This window comes from Camponotus vicinus, unplaced genomic scaffold (genome assembly GCF_025532165.1).
Source record: "Camponotus vicinus isolate PSW18456_S1 unplaced genomic scaffold, iyCamVici1.0 SCAF_8, whole genome shotgun sequence".
NCBI lineage: Eukaryota > Metazoa > Arthropoda > Insecta > Hymenoptera > Formicidae > Camponotus > Camponotus vicinus.
In genome coordinates, this window is record NW_028141980.1 from 5,945,646 (window position 1) to 5,968,192 (window position 22,547).

Here is a 22,547-nt window from a genome sequence, read left to right on the forward strand (position 1 = left end):
GAGCGGCGTTTGTCGCTTGGAGATGTTCACCGGGTAAGTGAAATCTATCGGAGTGTTTGAAGACTAGTAGTCGAACATTTTCTGACTCCTCGGAATTCAGATGTTCAAGACGTAGAAGATTTATGACATCAACAGTTCTATCTGTTGGTGTTGGTAATGCCTGGTTAAAATAAATGGGATTATCTATGGCTTTGACGAGCTCCACTCGGGGTTCGTCTAGTCCAGCGAGATTGTTGGAGTTAGAAGTTCGGATTAATCCCCTGGGAAGCCCTTGGGTTCCGGTGGGGTCATTACTTGTCTCACAAGTATCGTATTCTTGTAATTCGACAGTCGGAATGTTAAAGATTAATTCTTCCTCGGAAGTGTTAAATATGGGCATATAAGCTTTTCCGTTATTGTTAACAACGATGGCCTCTCCGAAATATATGCCTTTGGCAGGCGTGTGGCGATGTATGTATCCGATTTGCCTTTCTGGATTAGAGATATAAAAAGAACAGGGAGTTACGGTCCTTTCCTTAAGACGTATGGCATTTGAATTCGTAAAAGGAATTTTCGTATCCTCATACTGCATAAAATTATCCTTGTAGTTTACTATGACGGCCTGTTCCCTCAGGAACTTATTGCCTAGAATTCCATCTTGTGAAAATGCTATTGAGTCAGATATGACGTAAAATTCGGACAGTTTTCCGAGAATAGATATGGAAACAGCTCCCAATGTAACGATAGTTTCAGAGGCGATTCCTTGTAAAGCTAGAGGATTAGATTTGTCGAGAGTAACGTGCGGATTTAAGCATTTTTGTTTAATGAGGTTCAATCCAGATCCAGAATCAATCATAAATTTGCAGTTTGTTATTAGATCTGGAGAAAATAACGTTACTGTGGGCAATTCCGTGGATTGTTGTTTGTCATTTATTTGGCAGATTCGGAGGTTTGTGCGAGAGTTCCTTGTGGTGTTATCACGTTGACTTTCTCTTGAATGTGGTAAGTCGGACGTCCTGTTTGCAGGTCGTTCCGGCGGACGTCGGTTCTCAGCGGAACGCCTTGCGCGTTTCCCGAAGTACCGGGTTGGGTTACTTCCAAGGTTCTTTTGTAGGCGAGCTTTCGGCATTCCTCTATGAGGTGTCCAGGAGTTTTACAATAGCGACATATTTTAGTCTGATAATTTTGTTGAGGCTGTCCGGCAGTTGTTAATTTAACTGGCGATGCAGTAAAGGGTGGTTGTGAAGTTGTATGTCCGTTATTGGGATGATAGCGGTTGTTAGCGTTATTGCCCGTAGGATTTTGGCGAGATGTATTGCCGGCATGGTTAGGGAGATCAGCACGGGGTTGAAAATTCGGGCGGAAGAGAGTTCGCTTCCGAATGTTCTCGGCTTCAATGGTTTTAGATAATTGTATGGCTGTGCTAATGCTCTCCTCAAAGGTTCTCGGATGTTCAAGCTTTACGCGTACTAGCAAGTCGGGTGGAAGCCCGTTGATGAAACTATTCATGGTAGTTGCTTCAATGGCATCTTTGCTTCGTTCTCCTATATTTCCGGCCAAATCAGATTCTCCATCTATAATTGCAGTACGTATTTCCTGCACTCTGCTTATATAATCGAAAATATTCTCATTTTGTTTCATATATATGTTAGCTAGTTCTCCTCGGTATTGATCAACTGACTTATTTGGACCAAAAATGAGCTTTAACCGTTTTGTTAGTTCAAAGACGGTGTGACATTCTACTCCTTCTATAGCAGAATACGCATGTCCTTGCAGCTTGTTAATGATAAGCTGCACTAAATGATATTCGTGATATGCAGGTATTAAATCGAGAGCGCGTTCACAAATTTTACTGAAATGGAAAACTGACATTTTGTGGCCATCGAATTTAGGTATTGTGTCGATAGCATCTTTAAGGCGTATCGGGGAAGGTTGATCCATGATGTCAAAATGTTGGGATGTCGGTTGAGAAAATATTCGTTCTTCACGTGGAATATGTCTTTCTTCCTTTTGCGAGGTTTCTAAATTCATGAGCCTTGAATTGATCCTTTCAATATAATTGGTAATTGTTTGCATAGAAGCCATTAGTTGCTCTACAGCTGGCTGTTCTTGAGCTCCAGCCATTTCTTTTCGACTTATTTCTTCTTGCATTTTCGTAAGGTGTTCGTTTTTGGCTTGCAAGGCTTCAGCTTGTTCTTTTAATTGTCTCTCTTTTTCATTTATCTTTTGCATGAGGATTTCTGTTTCTTCTGCTGTATATTGTTTTCTCGTAGCCCCTGTGGCTACAGAGCTCGACGAGCTTGATCGAGTCTGCATAATGGATTTAGGTACTTTATAAAAATTTATTCGTCAAACACTTAATTTCCTCTCAGAAGCTTAGATCCTTTTTGGCAAATTCCCACCGCTGCCACCAAAAAATATATATATATATATTGTTACGTCCTGTTTTAGCGTTTATTCAACGACTCTGCAGGGCTTACCGTGCATGGACGAACAAGGTTGTATCTCTCAATTTCTTTTTCAGGGCAACCTGCTAGGCCGGCTATACCCTGGGACGCCGAGAGATTCAGGATCTTGTTAACGCTTCTTATTAGAGATAAATCAAGGTTGACAAATAAATAAATGGATTTGTATCATAATTTTCTATTTCTTTTTATTTCATTCCCTTATCCATATACATTAGATGCAGATATAATAATAATTTTTCCGTTGATATTAATGTTATATTAATTTTATAGGTCTACAATAGTATCGAGGAATTCCTCGCTGCTCAAATAGTCGAGGAGTTGATTTACCTCTGTTACGTCCCGCAACAAAAATTTTAAATATTACTTTGTAGTATAACATCAAGAATTTATCATCTTATATAATTTTTAAATATTACATATATTCACTATAAATTCATATCACTATATATATATTATATATAATTTGCCGATATTCATATTATCTAGTTATCCTATATAACTAAAAACCAAGTAAACTACCAGTGCTAACCGAATAGATGGATTTACAGAAATATGTTAATCGAATAAAATTAATATATTTCAACTTTATTCAGGAAAGAAATAGATTTGAAATCGTGTTATTAAAATTATTTTGAATAATGCAAACTGTGTTAAAAGCGTTCGCGACAAAATTCATATAAATCATTATATGAAAGTTAGCAGAAAATTTATCATTTCAAATATCTATTAATATATATATATATGTAACCAAAAATCTAGGAAAATATACTATATTACACCTGCAGTAATCATGCATGCAAAATAATTATACATTTTAAATTAATTACAGAAAAGTGAACATAACTGTTATATAAAACACTATAATAATTAATTCCTTTAGTCAAAAAGAAGACAATTTAAAATTCTATTTTTAAATTCAAGCAATTTATATTGTTAGAGCAAAAATATCGTAACGGAAAATACGTTCATATAAGTACCTATACTTACTACACCGTAAAATCCCATAAAATTCCCTTTACAATAATATACAGAAATATTTATGGACCAATCAAGCACCTCATAAAACATAACCCTTCTCCTGGAAATTATAAAATAATGTTAGAAACAATTTATTTAAAGACTAAGTAAAAACACTTTTAATTATAAAATAATACTTACCAAAAATCTTTTAACGATTGATCTTATCGCCCTATACGGATCACTTCGATGGACGATGTAACTGGACTGCCGTAAGTGGGATGCGGCTATTGCAAATTTTGAAACCTGGGAGAAATATAATTAAATTAATATTTGGATGAATCGAGACATAACCTGTTGGCAAAAATGCCAACAAATATCCTGAAAGCAAGTCTAAACAGAAGGAATATTAATATAAAAGATTAATAAAAAATTATCAATAATAAAAGAAAATTTATAAAATTAATTTTGTGCTCCAAAACAGTGTAAAAACATTTTGTAAAAATTACATTATCTAATTAGAACCAACATATCATAAGTATCTGCAAACGATGAAATTCATTTGTACAAGAGAAAAGTAACTCAAAGAATTTGTTGCTCGTTTTAACCTATTAAAAATCGACACTTTGTCGGCACAAAGCTTAAAATACTATATATATATATATATTCACTATTAGAAAGTAATTTTTCTCAGAGTCTTGATATCTGAAAATTATAATAAAAGTATAAGAAGAGTTACTATAAAGATTATTGAGTAACCCATTTAAAATATAATTCATACTTACACACTTTTTATAACCCTATATAAATATATATATATTTATATATATATATATATCCTCTTCCTAACGATATAAGACAGTTCGTCATAAATAAGTAGCAAGAATTCCAAGTCCTAGCAGCTGAAAATAACAATCCAATAATATTTGGCCGTATGAAAAATTAACTTGACATAAAATACATAAAAACATTAATCCATACAAAATCTATTATCATTATAAAAATTTTTAGTTAATCAAAACTAATGTATTAATGTAATTAAAAGGGTATAATATTTTACAGATGTGTATAATCCTATAGTAATGAAGAAAATCAAATAGTAAAATAAGTATGATAAATCAAATATTAATACACTCAATTTTAACAACAAATATATTAAATTAAATAATAACTACAAAAGGAAAAATTCAGTAAGAATAAAATTTTTATACATAACTCTTTCTGCATGCAGAATAATAAGTCACCCTATAAACATAGCCTCACTCGGTTGTCCACCGGGTGTCTCAGTATTTTCATCACCTAACGAACACGCTATACAGAAAAATAAAATATATTTATTAGTAAAATTTCCTTAGAAATACATTTCAACAATAACCTACACGTGAATTCATATTCAAAATACATTACTCAATTACAAATATAAAAATTCATATATATATATATAAACAAATATACTTACCGTTTAGATGTTTTGCGTGGCAGCCCTATTGAATAATTAAAAGAGGCTCACTTCGTACACCCATTATCTACGGAAAACCCATAGGCTTGTGCCTTTCCAATTATATGCATATATATATATACATATATAAAAATCTACATAAAGGAAAATCATATTTTAATAAATCGATTAATAGTAAATAATAACGCCAACAATACTTACTAAGCCTTCTCTAACATATAATAAAGCATAATCGAATGGTTAAACCGATCGAGACTTATACGTGAGACCTCAATAGGTAGTACGTGAAAGTGAGAGAGACCGAACTATCGGGCGGCCCGCGCGAGCGAGAGAGACAGCGCTATACGTAATCCCGTATGCAAGAATTAATGAGAATTAAATCGCGAAACAAGCTCAGACCAACTTATCACCCTTGTTATTAATATATATATATATAATTATTAATAAAAATAACAAGGTGAGTTGGACACACAAAATTTGTAGTCATAAAAAACATGAAATATATTCTTATATACTTTTAATTATTCATACAAGCATATGTACTCTAGCTACCTAAATACAATAATTTTCTTTCTTTATTAACGACAAACCTAAAACTATAGGTAAATGCGAATAAAATATGATTTTATATGCGTGAATTAATAAGTCGGTCAGGCGGTCAAGGCTAAGGATGTGCGGTGCGTTATCTACTGACACGCGTCAATGTATCTTATCTCCCTTGATACTTACGGCGTTCATGCACTAGACTTCAGACCAAGGAGACTTAGAAATAATATTCTTTTAAAATCAAGGCGTGAAATAAATTTCGGACCGACCTTTTGCTTTGACCATTAACACGCATGGTTATTAATAAATATATATTGTAATATGTTTTACTAAGTTATTAAGTTGTAAATCGTAGGAGAATACGTTACACATATACATACGAAATTTAAAAGGCGAATTATAAGAACAATATAACCAACAATAAAACATAAATTTAACGACGTAAAAGATATGTCAAAATAAATTAAAAGGATTAGAACATAAAATTGAAATCCAACAAATGTACAATCTTATAAAATTTAGTAAAACATGGTTTAGTACGTACGAATAATCGAGCTAAATTATAAATCTTCTTATATGTGCCAAAGGCTAAGGCTAAGCCGAACGCAGTGCGTTATCGGTTGGCGCGTGCCAATAATCTTATCTTCCACTATGTCTCAACATACGCGCCCGAGTCTAGAGACAAAGAGGACTCGAGAATAATCGAATATTATAAGAAGCACTTTTTATTGCGAGCGCAATATTCATAAGATTATAAAATTGTTAAAAGAATATATATATATATATATAATCATACGCCAAATGAGCCTGGATGTTTAATAAAAATTAAGAAGTAATAAGGTTCAAATAAACTCTTATTTTTTTTTTGACATGAAAATATTAATACACACTAAATTATTATAAAATAAATTTTGACAAGACAATAAAAAACTATAACTATAAAATCTTACAACCAATATATATATATATGTATATATCCTACATAATAAGTAGCAGGGCTACATGAATTGTTGCAAGCAAAATTATTAAATCGTCCTATAAAATAATAAGAATAAAATTATTCACCAAGAGATAAGCGATCCTCCGAGCTTCATTCAGTACAGTTGTACATGGGCTCATTTAGCGATAAGATAATAGACCCGGCACGACCGCCTGGTATTACGGCCATCCGCTACAACAGAATTAATTCGATATATCGAACCGTAATAATTAAAACACTTCTATACCACCTAATTATTATTAACAATTATTTCTTCTATGTTAAGCTACTATATATATATATATCCACACACATATATATATATATATCTATATGTGTATTATAAAATGATTGTAATTATAATAGTTTATGACACCAGAATTTACTAATTATAAAAAATTTATTATAAGCGGAATTTTAAGACAGCTTTTGAACGGAGCATGCTAGAAGAACCGTTCACATTTCTTTCGCATTTCCTAAAGGAGATCTAAGATTCTACATTAGAAAATGTATACAAATAACGAGAATTCTGGTAGCTAAAAACTATTGTAAAATTTTATAAATTAACAAACCAACGCACGGATAGCCCATTCCCCCTCCACGCAAAAGCGCAACTCCTACGTCACAACATGCGCCAAAAGGAAGGGCAGCTAGAGCAGCAAATAGCAGCCAAGCAACCTACGCTTAGAGCTCCCGTTCCCCTACCACTGACTCCTGGAACAAAGTAGGGATCAGAGGGTACCTCAGGGAGCGCAACTCAGTCTTCCGTGCATTTGACCCGACGCTCTTGAGACAACATCACCTATCATCTGACCACCAGCTCTCTACAAGGAAGGAAGCATCTTAGAGCCGTTAAATATTGTACTCGAGTATACTTTTGTTACGTCCCGCAACAAAATTTTTATTTTTATTTAAACACGCAAAAATTGCCTCTATAATATTTAAACTGTAATTCCACCGACGAACATATAAATCTTAATCCCACCGAGTAACATATTATTGTTAATATAAATTAATATTGTTAATTAAAATTCCATCACGCCACCTATTGTCACCAATATTTCTTATTATAAAATCTCACCGCGCAATGTAATATCACCAATACTTATAGTACATCAATATCATTCCGCCGCGCGATATACTATTGTCAATATCTCCGAAAATAATCTTTCTTTGTTAAGAAGCTAGCTATACATAACATAACCTCACTTAGGACTGATAGAAATAATTTTAAGTATTTGCCCACATATAGTATCATCCGCATAAAAATTACCTACTTTACCGACAATAGGCAAAATCACCCACACAAAAGTTACCGACAGTCGATAAAATAAATTCCTACTTTACCGACAGAGTAAAAATTACCGACAGAAAAATTACCGACGGTCGATAAGGAAGTTTTCTACCTTGTCGACAGAGCAAAAGTTACCGACAGAAAAATTACCGACGGTTGATAAGGAAGTTTTCTACCTTACCGACCGAGCAAAATTTACCGACAGAAAAATTACCGACCCATGATAACACAGTTACCGACGTTACCGACTGAGGATAAAGTCATTTCCTACCTTACCGACAGTGAATACTGTCCGTACCCACATTACCGACAGAGGGCAGCGCCATCTCTGGTGTAGCGATGATACTAACTTTACCGACATATAAGAGAATACCTCCTTTATTAATATGTAATCCTGATACACAAGAAATTTTACAAATCAAAAACCAAAAGACTTTATATACATATATATATATTTTTGAACACGTCTCGGCACCGACTACACGTATATCTAATTATTTCGGGGCCTAAATTATATCAAAAATCATTGATTCCAGATTAAATCGAAAAATACTATAAATAAAAATCTTATGACAATTTTCCCTTAAGGAGCATAAAAAGTCAGACCGACACATGTATACATAATTATGAAAACTCCAATACTACTAATTTTATAAACGAAGTTTTAAAATATAATTTTCCGTATGCGATATTGTGAGTCATCATCACATTCCAAACTAAGACTATGGAATATTCCGCTCGAATATTATTGCACAACATTACGCAACATGATGAAATAATTAATTATCATTAAGTAACAAATGAATTTATTGTTATTAAGCGTATGCAATAACCTCCATTTATATATTAATCCACAAAAAACCGTTCAAGAGAACATTGCGCAACATAACGAAATAATTAACTTATTGTTAAACATTAATATTAAGTACATGCAATAATTTTTATTCAAGAACATAATAGATATAAATATTAAAAATAAAAGCAAAGAATAAAAATTGTTGCACCATTTATTGAAATAATTTATAGTCTTTATATACTTATATTCCACCGCATAAATACTTATGTTAAAATAATTGTAATTATAATAATTATGATGTCAGAATTTATTAACAATATTTAAAGGCATTTTCCATAATAATACATAGAGACAAAAATGAACTTTCGAACGGAGCATGCTAGAAACTCCGTTGACATTTCTACAGCTAGAGCTTAAAAAACTACATTAGAAAATATATGCATATAAACTGCAAAGAAATTCTGATGGTCTAATAATTATTATAAAACTTATGTGTCAAAATACAATGCAACCAGTATAGCCGATTCTATACTGACCGCTCCGTCACCCCCACTACAATTCTGAAGAGTCCCACCATCTACAAATTAAACTACGCCCAAACTACGCCCAATTCCTGCGGCAACGCCCAGCAGCGCGCGCATCTTCCCCACGCTTGTGCCAGCGGCGCGCGCAACCAGCCCGGAGAAGGGAACCAATGAGCGACCGCGCCGCCCACGCCGAGGCGCGCGCATCTTCCGAGGCGCGCGCATCCGTCACGTCAGCGGGAGCCAATCCCAAATCATTGCGCAACAATCACGTCAGAGAAAACCAATCACCCGTTGACAACGCGGCACATCCCTCGAGGCGGACGCATCTTTCGAGGCGCGCGCAGCCAGAAGCAGAGGAGGGAACCAATCACTGCTCGACTCCCTCCACGGAGAAGCGCATCTCCTACTATTGGGACCGTGTGCAAAACTGGGACTGACGACTATATAAACCCGTGCAGAGCGGTCCTCCTCGCATTTTGCCCAACGTTTTCAACAGTTAATAACTGGCATTTGGCCCAACGATATTTACAGTGATAACTTGGCATTTGGCCCAACGATCTTCAACACTCAACTACCTCCGGCATTTGGCCCAACGATCTTCACAGTTAATACTTATATCTCCGAGATTTTGTACGTGTATTCAGTTAATAAATTCAGTGACTATTGAACATTGAGTTTCTCAATCGAACTCCTGGACTGCAACCTCCATCCCGAACTGTCACCGAGGTAGACGGTATCCAGCGGAAGGAAGCAGCATCCACTCATCAGGCTAGTGAAGGGAAGCAGCCTTCACACACTAGGACATTTCAGACACTGGTAAATATCCGGCCACTTGTCATTAATCTAACCTTTAATTTCTACTAACAACTAAACTCAGTGAATCAGTGCGCGACAATACGGGAACCTTACCTTTGATTACCCGTATTCCTTAATCCAGTTATTCAACTTAGTAAATATTTCCAATTGGAAAATTTATCTGGGACTTATCTCTTTGATAAGACGACGCGATAGACAGTGAGCGAGTGCGAAACTGCAGCGGCAGGTCGAACCCAAGTCTGGCTCGGTGGAAAAATAATTATCTTGAGGAATTTATTCCCATGATAGAGGTTGTTTCTCAACCTAGAGCTGGTGAGGCAATAGAAAAAATAAGCGGCCTCCTGTCAATCGACGTTTGAGTAGGCGAAAATACAGTTTTCGATTAATAGGCAATTATCTTGAGGGATTTATCCCAATGATAGAAGTTGACCTTTTGATCTTGGATTGAATTTAGCCTTAACTTCAAAATACGAGATACATCCCAGGATTTAGAGACAATACACTGGCTTAGTTTATAACAATTTGAATCATTATCACTACTTGCAATTATAACCTAACCTTACGAGGTTAATACTAAGCCAGCCGTATGATAGGTGGATACCTTGTCAGCGTATCCAAACTCCTGATTTTTCCTCGAATCCTCTTTCGATTTTCAGAGAATCAAAATAAAATAAGAATCTTTTTGAAACCAAGATAACACATTAACATTTCAAACAAATAAATTCTCGATAATCCTAATTTACCATCAGTTGGTAATTTTTCCAATAGTCGTCAATCAAAACTTACCATCGGTCGATAACTTACCATCAGTCGATAACTTACCATCGGTCGATAACTTACCATCAGTCGATAACTTACCATCGGTCGGTAAAACAGAAAGTGACGCTAACCATCGGTCGGTAAAACAGAAACCTAACTTACCATCGGTCGGTAAAACAGAAACCTAACTTACCATCGGTCGGTAAAACAGAAATCTACATTACCGACGGTCGGTAATTTTCGAGAGTCAAAGTTTACCATAGATCGATAATTTATAGTACTAATACAATTTATTCTTCTCAGACTATACTTTATCAGCAATTTCAACCGCTTCTTTGAATTTCAACGATCCCCTCACTTGAAGGATTTTCGAATAACCTCAATTTAATTAATTAATAAATACCATCATTTATCCAGCTTGTAAATAAGAAAGGAAATAAATAAAGAAAGAAAATAAATAAAGATTTTGCTTACAAATACACATATTTATTCTCACTCCCTCCTGAATCCTCTCTATAAGCACAATAGACCTTCAATCTCTCGGCGTCCCAGGGTATAGCCGGCCTAGCAGGTTGCCCTAAAACAAATTGAGAGATTAATTGCGTCCAACTGGGAAAGTAAGACTTCCAGACCGGTCCTGAGGAACTGGGGACGTAACAGAAAACAATAATTTTTGGTGGCAGCGGTGGGATCTGCCGAAGGTTCTGTGCTTTTGAGAGATTCAGTGGATAAGAATAAACAATTTTCAACGTAATCATGCAAACTCGCTCAAGCTCTGCAAGCTCCGTAACCACAGGAGCTACGAAAAAACAATATAGCCCAGAAGAAATTGAAATCATAATGAAGAAGATGCACGAGAAGGAACAATTATTAAAAGAACAGTCAGAGGATCTACAAGTTAAACAAGAGCGTCTTAGAAGAGCTCAAGAAGAATTAGAACAAAGAGAATTTACCGAAGACTCCACAGGCATGGAACAATTAATATCATCGATGCATAAGATAGCTGATCAAATTGAAAGAATTAATTCAAGGATTACGAACTTGGAAAATTCCACTCAAGACACAAGGCATGATAGGCCTGAAACACAAACGACTCCGCAACTATCTCCGCATAAATTTGATGTGATGGATCAACCATCCCCCATACGATTAAAAGATGCTATCGACACGATTCCTAAATTCGATGGACATAAAATGTCCGTTTTCCATTTTAGTAAAATCTGCGAACGCGCTCTTGAATTAATACCGCAGTATCATGAATATTTCTTAGTCCAACTAATAATGAATAAATTACAAGGACACGCTTACTCTGCAGTAGAAGGATCTGAATATCATACTGTTTTTGAATTAACACAAAGATTGAAGCTTATATTTGGACCGAATAAATCGGTAGACCAATATAGAGGAGAATTGGCAAATGTATACATGAAGCACAACGAAGATATTTTCGATTATATTGGAAGAGTACAAGAATTACGTGCTGCAATCGTCGATGGAGAAACAGACTATACTGGACATATAGATGAAAGATTAAAAGATGCAATCGAGATGACTACATTACACAGTTTCATTAACGGACTTCCATCTGATCTGCTAGTAAGAGTCAAGTTAGAACATCCGCATACTCTCAAAGATGGAATAAGCACTGCCATCCAATTATCAAAAACTATAGAAGCAGAGAACATACGGAAACGAACCGTGTTCCGTCCGAATTTCCAACCACGTGCAGATCGACCTAATAATTACAACAACACTTCTCGCCAATTTCCTGTAGCTAACAACAATAATAATCAATCTAAACCGGGTAATGGGAATACAACTATATTACCACCAGCTCTTCCGACATTCTCAAGACCAGCAATACCCACTGGACAATCTCCGCAGAATTATCAAACAAAGATTTGCCGTTATTGTAAAACTCCAGGCCACCTGATACAAGAATGCCGAAAACTAGCCTGGAGACGAGCTCAAGAAAGAATACAGCAACCAGTAAATTCGGGAAACGCTCAAGGCGTTCCGATAAATCCCGGCGTCCGTCGGAACGATCAGCAACAAGGGCGCCCGACTTATATCGTACAAGGAAAACCAAGCGCCACAGTCCCTCCGGAAGCAACAGTGCAAGCCTCCGGATCTGCCAATTGAATAGCAATCAGCATCCTACGGATTTACCTACGATTACATTAGCTTCTCCAGACTTGGCAAAAGAATGCAGATTTATGATTGATTCAGGATCCGGTTTAAACCTTATTAAGGAAGGATGCCTGAAACCATATGTTAATCTTGATACAACCAATCCCCTCTGCTTGCAAGGGATTGCCTCTGAAACCGTCGTTACTTTAGGCGTCATTTTTATGACGATACTCGGCAGAACGTCCGAATTCTACGTAATCTCTGACTCAATCGCATTCCCACAGGATGGGATTTTAGGCAACAAGTTCCTGAGGGAACGAGCCGTTACTATAGATTACAAAAATAATTTTATTCAACACGAGGATGAAAGAATTCCTTTTCTAAACTCAAATTCTGTACTTCTTAAAGGAAGGAGCGTTACTCCTTGCTCTTTTCCAATCTCAAGTCACCAACAAGTCGGTTATGTGCCACGTCATACTCTAGCCGAAGGCATCTATTATGGGCAAGCAATCGTTACTAATAATAACGGGAAGGCATACATGCCTATCTTTAACACTTCCGAGGAAGAATTCATTTTCAATATCCCCGTTATTCAACTACAAGATTTTGACGTCTGTGAGCCAGACGTATCAGCTACTAACTCCGTTGGATTAGAAGAAACCCGAGGGAAATTCTCTAATGCCATCGACAATCCTATTTATTTTAATCAAGCATTGCCCCAATCTACTGAAAGAGCTACTGACGTTATAAACCTTCTTCGACTAGAACATCTGAACTCCGAGGAGTCAGCAAATATACAGTCTCTAGTATACAAGCACGCCGATAGATTTCATATTACTGGTGAACATCTTCAAGCTACTAATGCCGCGCAACACTATGTTCCTACTATTAATGAAGTACCAGTCCACACAAAACAATACAGGTTTCCCCCTGTACATAAAGAAGAGATCGATAAACAAGTAACCGAATTATTATCTTCAGATTTAATCGAAGCATCAACCTCACCTTATAATTCTCCACTCTGGATTGTTCCTAAAAAACCAGACTCTCTAGGAAACAAACGATGGCGAATGGTCATCGACTACCGTAATCTTAATGAAAAAACCATAGGAGACGCTTATCCTTTACCAAATATAACAGATATACTCGATCAACTCGGGTCCGTTAAATATTTCTCTGTATTAGACTTAGCGTCAGGATTTCATCAGATTCCTATGTCATCAAAAGATGCTCATAAGACTGCTTTTTCCACACCTTATGGACACTACCAGTTTAAAAGAATGCCGTTTGGATTAAAAAACGCACCCGCAACATTTCAAAGACTGATGGATAACGTGCTCTCTGGCTTACAAGGAAACGAATTATTCGTTTACATGGATGACATCGTTATATATGCAAGATCTCTAAAGGAACACGAAGTCAAATTCAAAAGATTAATGGAAAGATTGAGAACAGCAAACTTAAAGCTGCAACCTGATAAATGCGAATTCCTACGACAAGAAGTCATGTATTTAGGACATATAATCGGAGCTGACGGAGTCAGACCCGATCCTGCAAAAGTAAACGCCATTATGAAATTTCCTACGCCAAGAAATCCCAAAAACATTAAGCAGTTCTTAGGATTAGCTGGATATTATCGAAGATTCATACCGAATTTCTCCAAAACCGCCAAGCCATTAACAGATCTTTTGAAAAAGAATAAGAAATTTGAATGGAAAGAAAATCAAGCAGAAGCATTTAATAAATTACAGCATTCATTATGTTCCAAACCTATATTGCAATATCCGGATTTTAATCAACCTTTTATATTAACCACCGACGCTTCTGGATATGCCGTCGGAGGCGTACTTAGTCAAGGAGAAATTGGAAAAGATTTACCCATAGCTTATACTTCACGCGTTTTGAATACAGCAGAACAAAATTATTCTACGATCGAAAAAGAATGCCTTGCAATTATTTACTGTGTAAACCACTTTCGACCATATTTATATGGCAGAACTTTTACAATTATCACGGATCACAAGCCTTTAGTGTGGCTACATTCCATTAAGGACCCTTCTTCGCGATTATGGAAATGGCGGATGAAATTATCCGAATACCAATACGAAATAAAATATAAAAAAGGAACTTTAAATAATAACGCCGACGCATTATCTAGAAATCCTGCTGTCAACATAGCCGTACCTTTATTCATTATTGACGAATATTCTTCCGATGAATCTATTTTCTCGCCTCAACCTCCAGGCATCTCTAGAAAACAAAAATTAAATCAAAAGAAAAAAAGAATCGTTCAAGCTACAAGAACCTCTACCCCCATACAGCAGCAAGAATTGGAAAACTCCAATATCGACTCTGAAGATCACGACGACAGTCAAGTTATCATCGAAGAAATAACAGACTCCGACGAAAGTACTGAGTCCGATTATACTGAAATAATAGATTCGAATATTATACCTCATCAACCGAAACCTCCAGAGCCACCGCCATGGAGCCAAGCTCAAATACGAGAAGTACGAGAAAGCCTATTAAAGCAAAAAGATAATCATGTAATATTTCTTTATCAAGATGGTACTCCTTACGATAATGGAGCTAAACAATATCAAGAAGCCAACTTGCTTCCTAATTACGAAGAATTAACATTCGAAAGAGCCAGAATTCGTACAGTAGAATCCAACACGCTTATCGCTCTCCCTATAAAATTAAACAATCGCATTTTAATAGAAGCTCAAAATCTTAAAAACTGTTTGAAATCTTTAGTAGACGTCATTACCGAACTCGACCTATCATCTCTCAGTCTTAGCAAAACCGACCGTTTCGACGATTTGCCATGGTCTTATATAATTAACCAGTTTAAAAAACATCTCCAAGAATTACCTGTCAAAATTACCATATGCCTAAATCTTATACAGACTCCTGAAATAGAGCAACGACTCTCCCTAATTTTAGAAAACCATGCCTCTGCACATGGCGGACATAAAGGAGTGACAAAAACATATAACCGCCTCCGTTCTCGATATTGTTGGAAGACGATGAAGAAAGATATTCAAGATTTCATAAGGACTTGCCGTGAATGTCAGCTAAAGAAATTAACTAGAGTTAAAACAAAGCAACCAATGATTATTACTGATACGCCTGGAATGGCTTTCGACAAGGTTTCATTAGATATTATGGGACCTCTTCCCATCACGGATAACAATCATCAATACATATTAACTATGCAAGATTTACTAACGAAATATTCCGTGGCATCACCTTTACAAGAAGCCACATCTTTAACGATAGCTGACGCTTTTACCAAGGAATTTATTTGCATATACGGAGCCCCTCGTGCCATATTAACGGACCAGGGAACTAACTTTTTATCAGCTCTAATGAGACAATTAACGAAGAAGTTTGGCATACAACATTTTAAGACCACAGCTTATCACCCTCAGTCAAATGGATCACTAGAACGCTCACATCATGTACTAACAGAGTATCTAAAGACACAAATAAATAGAGAAGTAAATTGGGACGAATATATTAAACTCGCAATGTTTTCATACAACACTAGCGTACACGAAGGAACTAGATATTCACCTTATGAATTGGTTTTCGGGCGGATAGCTCGACTACCCTCTGCACATCCTATCATCGAAGAAAATACTGAACCTACTTACCATGAATATATCACGAACCTCTTTAATAAAATAAGAGATCTGCAAGCTCAAGCTCATTCAAATCTAGTACAAGCTAAAGAAAGAAGCAAGAGATATTATGATCGAAATATAAACCCTCGAGCTCTTGAACAAGGAACGTTAGTTTATTTATTAAAAGAACCGCGTAAAGGAAAATTCGCCGACCAATATACGGGTCCCCATGAGGTACTTGAATTATTACCTCCCAGCAACGTCAAACTCAAAATCGGAAATCAAACTCGAATTGTTCACGTTGACAAAGTGAAGCTCGCACATTCTAAACCCGGATGAAACATTAATGATAATTTCTCTTTTTATTTCAGATGCTTTGGCACCGACAGCCGATTCGGCCGCAGCCAAATATCCAGCAGGTACATCGAATCAGGGATTCATTCCTATTCGCTCACTGCACTCATGTCCACGGGGCAATCTGCCTCGAGGATGACACTAATTTTTGTGACCGGTGTTACGATCAAACTCACACCGCGATAATCCGGGAAAATTACCAGAAAATTCATAGACATTTTTTCGTAAATAGTCATCTAGTTAAAGAAGAATACTGCATAACTTGCGGTATAGTGGTAATAGAAACTCAAGATATAATTAATTGCATTCCCTGTGTCGCAACAGCTACTAAATTACTACAAACACTAGAAGAGACTTCGACTCATACCGATTATACATACCCCATAGTCGTAAATGTCTACGACAGAACCCCTGCGCTATAGGACATATCAAAAGAATGTCTGGTGTCTTTTGTTGTGCGATAACTCAAGGATACCGAGATCCATACTTCAATACATACTTCTGTGAGCCCTGCTATATCGAGATACAATTATCTCTACTAATTACTCAGCTTCCTCAATTCTTTGTTCACTATTTCTTCATTGGACCATTCCACGTGGAATACCGTTGCGCCAACTGCTTACGAAACCTAACCACTCTGAGCCCCATACATCAATGTTCTATTTGCATCAGAGATCTTACTGAAATACTATCTATATACTTCCTTTCCACTATTTGTGATGTCTCGACAAATACCTAATGCCGCGTGTATAAAATTACACGGGTATCTCCACATCCATAACCATAACCATTATTGTTGTCCTTGCTACTGTTTACTCTATACTCCTATTACCCAACGATTCTACCTACCCATAAATTCCCACATAATATCCATTGCACCCCATGCAATACAGACACTCTGTGCTCATTGCTACAGACCTATATCTATCATAAGGCCTTTAGCCACTTGCCCCACTTGCATAAGAAATATAGCTAGAATATTTCGGGATACACAACCTCCAACCGTTTCCATAAGTGAAGAAAGAACCCCCGAATCGTAAGAACATGCAATCCGAAATTAACACAGATACGTTGGCTCATGTAGTACATGAGGAATGGAACAGATATCTTTGCCAGAAAGAAAATTTATATTTTTGCCGTACGTGCAAAGATCGCGACATCTGTACCCATCGTCTTGTTCAAATCAAATAACACAGTATATCTAAATTCTGCCCTTTGAACGATTTTCGCGAATTCGAATGTTGCATATGCACGACGAAAGTATGCCGTATAACTCCTATTACCACCTGCACTGAGCAGTGTTTTCTAAATTATATACAGGAGGAACGCGAACGCGAAAACAGTGACAAAGAAAATAGAGAACAAAATTAAAATCCAAGAACCAAAATTCTGTCATCACGATGGAAACTCCAAGCAGCACTACTTGTAATCATTTAATTCATGGCCTCTTAATTCATTTTCCTAAAATCCATGAGGCAAAATGTAAAAAGATTATATTTTATAAGAGACTTGTAGAATCTCGTATAATACGCATGTGCTGTTCTTGTCATAGGCTCAGCCGACTCAGAGGCCAAGCCTCCTTAACAGTCTGCCATTGGATTACCTCTGGCAATCTTAACTTCGCTGCATGCGAATTCTGCAATACTACTCTTGAGACAACTCGCTCTATCTTTAACTGTTCTGAGTGCGTCTATACTTATCTCGAAAGAGCCATAATTGAAAGAAAACGTGGGAGGAACATAAATGACATAAATGCCTTCGCCTATTGCAGAACACATAATCAGGGTCAAATTTCCTAAATTCAAAGATGTGTCTACCAATTAAGGCCAAGACACCAGTCCACCCACTGCTCGACAATACTTTGTTCAATAGTTTAAACATAAGATGTACCATAACTTTAACACACGATGTCATGGGTTCCGAAGACCCTTACATAATTTGCGCCAAATGTTATGAGCCACGAATTTATAATAAGGTCTTAACGCAATATCTACATGCATTCCATTTTGGAAATGTGCCAAAAATCGCCTGTCGGATATGCGGAGGGAAATGCTATCAGAATAAACCACTTATAGAATGCTCAACTTGTACACGCGCGTATTACCAATTCCTCCCACACGTATCTGGAGAGGAAGAAAATTGTAAACGGCTAGTAGCTCTAATCGTAAATTCACAAACTCTGAGAATCGAATATAGCGTTCCTGAAGCAAATCTTGACTTAGAAACTAGAGACGATCTAGTAAATCGCATAGAATCACTATAAGAGTCTTAACATTAATATTAAAGCATTCATAATGCTTACCTCCATTTGAAGAAGCCTTTATTATATACACTCATATATACCATATTTAAAGGAAAAAACGCATCAGTCGTATATAATTGTTTAACAAATACATATTAATTACTTTGGTGGCAGCGTACATATTTAAAATAATATAATTAACCATTTAGAGTATATACGTGTATGACTCGGGAAAAATAATAGAATAATGATAATGAAAAAATTAATATATATATATATATATATATATATATATTAATACAAATAAAATATTTTGGTGGCAGCTAATTTAAAGAAATAATCCCACCACGATAAAAAAAAAATAATAATAATAATATATATATCCCACCGCAAATACATATATACATATAAAACTAAATAACTTTAGTGGGAAATCTAACGCTTAAGGAAAAATAATAAAATTTTAGTGGCAGCGGTGTATTATGTTAAAACAATAATCTTACCGCAAATGAATACACATATATATTCCATATACTCTAGCAGTAATCATAAGTACTAGTTATTACTCATGTAATCATATAATACAAAAATACATATGTATATATATCTTACGTTAGGGATCATTATTTCAGACATAATGACGTCCCTTATCCTAATAATCTTACTAAGTGAAGCATCCGCTTTAATTGGATTCGATTGCGGAGGACAAAACCTCAACGTCACTACTGTCTCTCTTCTTGACGTTGGCGAATGTGACTTAAAAATTCGAAAGCCAAATACATCTAGTGTCCATATCCAACTGTTACAACTATCTGACTACAGTCATACTGAAGTTATTCAGTGCAAGGTCGAAATTTCTAGAACTATTTTCCATTGCGGAATGCACTCACACATCTCAGCCGTTCACAACGGAAAAGCCGACTATGTCCATGAAACCGGACATTCCCAGTGCTTGCGTATGTTTCAAGACGGAAGTATAACACTCGCCGAATACGTTTTAATCCTTGGGATCAAGGTTAATCAAACGACGTACCGAAGTGTCACCCTTAGGGGACGATTGCAAGTCGACGGATATTGTAAAGGAGCGCAATATTCCGATCCATATGGAACCTGGGACAATGTAGTTGTCCAAGCCGCTGTAAAAATTACTTTGAAATCAGCCTACGTACCAGTGCAAATAAATACTGGAAAAATTAAATTAAGATCAGGAACGGTATGCAATCTTGCTGCCGGTTCTTGTCTAGACGCCGACGATGGATATACTTACTGGAAACCCGTGCCTACGGATACATGTAATTTTCAACGATACGATGTCCTTTATGAAGGACCAGCAAACAAGATCTTCGAAGACAGCTCTCACTCCGATTCTCCAGTAATATACAGCCTAGTAACTCAAGAAATTACCTTTGCTCTTATGAAGACTAAGGAACTTCCCCTGTGTGGATACACCCTGCTATGCACGGAACATCCGAAATTATTCATCCTAGAAGTAAAGCCAGGAAATACGTTCGCGAAACAAGGAACCATCGCCGTTAATAATTTAGACATCTTTACATATATGAATTCCAAATTCGTATACATCGAAAAACACGTCAAACAGCAAATGACATCCCTATATAATAACGTCATTTCTCAAAAATGCGAACTAGAAAGACAAGTAATAACAAATGCTTTATCTTTCGCCGCTCTCCAACCAGATGAATTCGCCTACCGGCTGATGAAAGGCCCTGGATACATGGCCGTCACTGCAGGAGAAGCCGTCCACATAGTTAAATGTATTCCTGTGGAAGCAATGGCAAGAAGAACTGAAAAATGCTATACCGAACTCCCTGTTACTATAAGAAATAATACTTTCTTCTTAACACCTAAATCTAGAATTATCACGGAGCTCGGAAATGAACGAGAGTGCAGCATGGAACTACCCACCTTATACCGTATAGAGGATACCTGGATACAGCTTACACCTACGATTCAAGTCCGACAAGTATCGCCTGAACAATTTAAGCCTATGGCCTCTTTAACATGGAAGTATCTCACTCCCGGACCACTAGCCGTGAGTGGAATCTACTCCGAAGTCGATCTAAAAAAATTAAGAGACCACATTATGTTTCCTGCCGAAAAACCAGCATTATTGAACACTGTAGCTCGAGGACTAACGGGCCACAGCGTCAATACTGACGGAATATCAGTGTATAATTTACTTAATGAAGATTCTTTAAACAAAATAGTCGAGAGCACCGCCTCTCGAATCTGGAGAGGATTCGTTAACTTCGGATCTGCGACCGCTGGACTCGTTGGAATATTCATGATCATTCGTATAATCAAATTATTAATCGATACTATAATCCATGGTTATGCCTTGCATACAGTGTATGGTTGCAGCCTACATCTATTAGGAGCCGTATGGAGCTCCCTCGCAAATCTGCTGCTCCATCTGGCGAAGGAAGCCCCTTCCCGGAGATCAAAGGAAACTAACGGACACCAATCGGACAACGACGGAACTAATGTCACAATCAATCCAACCGCGGAAGCAAACGCACCTCCAGAAATAATCACACAGCAACCTCGACCAGTTAAACCGCCGAGGACATCAAAAGCTAGCAACGCAGAAAACGCCGAAGAGGTGAATATTCAAAATCCTTACACTAACCTAAAGAATCGTTTGAACACAATAGATGAGAATATCTAACTCCCTCAAACAAAATCCTCTGAAAACTATCGGATTTTGTCTTCATTAGGGGGGAGGTGTTACGTCCCGCAACAAAATTTTTATTTTTATTTAAACACGCAAAAATTGCCTCTATAATATTTAAACTGTAATTCCACCGACGAACATATAAATCTTAATCCCACCGAGTAACATATTATTGTTAATATAAATTAATATTGTTAATTAAAATTCCATCACGCCACCTATTGTCACCAATATTTCTTATTATAAAATCTCACCGCGCAATGTAATATCACCAATACTTATAGTACATCAATATCATTCCGCCGCGCGATATACTATTGTCAATATCTCCGAAAATAATCTTTCTTTGTTAAGAAGCTAGCTATACATAACATAACCTCACTTAGGACTGATAGAAATAATTTTAAGTATTTGCCCACATATAGTATCATCCGCATAAAAATTACCTACTTTACCGACAATAGGCAAAATCACCCACACAAAAGTTACCGACAGTCGATAAAATAAATTCCTACTTTACCGACAGAGTAAAAATTACCGACAGAAAAATTACCGACGGTCGATAAGGAAGTTTTCTACCTTGTCGACAGAGCAAAAGTTACCGACAGAAAAATTACCGACGGTTGATAAGGAAGTTTTCTACCTTACCGACCGAGCAAAATTTACCGACAGAAAAATTACCGACCCATGATAACACAGTTACCGACGTTACCGACTGAGGATAAAGTCATTTCCTACCTTACCGACAGTGAATACTGTCCGTACCCACATTACCGACAGAGGGCAGCGCCATCTCTGGTGTAGCGATGATACTAACTTTACCGACATATAAGAGAATACCTCCTTTATTAATATGTAATCCTGATACACAAGAAATTTTACAAATCAAAAACCAAAAGACTTTATATACATATATA